The sequence below is a fragment of the Otolemur garnettii genome, unplaced genomic scaffold, assembly GCF_000181295.1.
Source record: "Otolemur garnettii isolate 467f Iridium unplaced genomic scaffold, OtoGar3 scaffold00043, whole genome shotgun sequence".
NCBI classification, from domain to species: Eukaryota; Metazoa; Chordata; class Mammalia; order Primates; family Galagidae; genus Otolemur; species Otolemur garnettii.
Genome location: NW_003852438.1, coordinates 7532797 through 7534471, shown reverse-complemented (window position 1 = coordinate 7534471; position 1675 = coordinate 7532797). Strand labels below are relative to the sequence as shown.

Here is a 1675-nt window from a genome sequence, read left to right as displayed (position 1 = left end):
CGCTTGAGCCGAAGAGTTTGAGGTTGCGGTGAGCTATGACACCACTGCTCTCTACCAAGGGCAACAAAGTGACACTCTGTCTCAAAAGAAAAAGAAAAAAAAAATGGAGGGCACCTGTAGCACAGGTAGGGCGCCGGCCCCATATACCGAGGGTGGTGGGTTCAAACCCAGCCCAGGCCAAACTGCAACAAAACAATAGCCACGCGTTGTGGGGGGCACCTGTAGTCCCAGTTACTCAGGAGGCTGAGGCAAGAGAATCGCCAAAGCCCAGGAGCTGGAGATTGCTGTGAGCTGTGTGAGGCCAGGGTACTCTACCAAGGGTGATAAAGTGAGACTTGGCAAGGTAGCCTGTGCCTGAAATTCTAACACTCTGGGAGGCCAAGGCGGGTGGATGGCCTGAAATCACAGGTTTGAGACCAGCCTGAGCAAGAGAAAGAGAGAGACTGTCTCTACTAAAACAGAAACAGTTAGTTGGGAGGTTGAGCAGTTTGTTTTGCACAAGGTCGGAAATGGCTGAGCTGTGTGAACTGTAGGAAGAGTGCAACCACCTACAGATGGAGGTGATTCTGGGTGAGGGTGACCTTCCGCAGATGGAGGTAGGCAGTGGGAGCCGAGACCCATCCCTGCGACCCTCCCTCGACGGGCCCCGCTACAGCCCCAAGAGGAAGGCCCAACGCCGGAGGCCGCAGGAGGTGGTGGCGCAGCCAATGAAGGTGTCAGTGGAGAAGCAGGGCCTGGCTAACCATCCCTGGGGAGCAGCCAAGACAACTCGCGGGCCCAGACTTTGAGAATCAGGACAAGGGCGAGGAATTTGATGACTGGGAGGGCGACTATGACTATCCGGAAGAGGAGCCGCTGAGTGGTGCGGGCTACAAAGTCTCAGCGGCTCTTGAAGAAGCCAACAGGATGCTTCTGGATGGCTGGTTTCAGATGAATATGAGAAGACCCTGTTCGACCAGGTGGCTTTTATCGAAGATAGTTTTTCATTTATGGTTGTCAATCGTCTGACCGAAGAACTCAGCTGTGGTGAAATTATTGATAGAGAGTAGTTTTTTGTTTTTGTTTTTGTTTTTTGAGAGCGTCTCAAGTTGTCGCCCTGGATAGAGTGATGTAGTATCACAGCTCACAGCAACCTCCAACTCTTGGACTTAAGCGATCCTCTTGCCTCAGCTTCCCAAGTAGCAGGGACTACACGCGCTGCCACAACACCCAGCTGTATTTTGGTTATATTTGTCACTGTTGTTTGGCAGTCCACGCTGGATTCGAACCCTCGCAACTCCTGTGTATGTGGCTGGCTCCCTAGCTGCTTGAGTTACAGGCACCGAGCTGGAGAGTAGTTAAATGCTATTAAAAGAGGAGGAAACTACCTGAGGAGAGACCCAGCTTTCCACTATCTTTTAGGTTCATTCCATATAGTCCTGTGCCGATGAAAAACTTGATCTTCAGGTGGCGCCTGTAGCTCAGTGAGTAGGCTGACGGCCCCATATACCAAGGGTGTCAGGTTTAAACCCGGCCCGGCCAAACTGCAACAAAAAAATAGACGGGTGTTGTTGGGGGCACCTTTAGTCCCAGCTACTCCAGAGGCTGAGGCAGGAGAATTGCCTGAGCCCAGGGACTGGAGATTGCTGTGAGCTGTGATGCTAGAGCACTCTACCAAGGGCAATAAAGTGAGACT

General features: G+C 52.2%; 1 pseudogene; it reads left to right on the top strand.

Annotated features, from left to right (window-relative positions):
- The first annotated feature begins 509 nt into the window (after nucleotides 1-509).
- LOC100966674 lies at nucleotides 510-1049 on the top strand (annotated as a pseudogene).
- The last annotated feature ends 626 nt before the right edge of the window (nucleotides 1050-1675 follow it).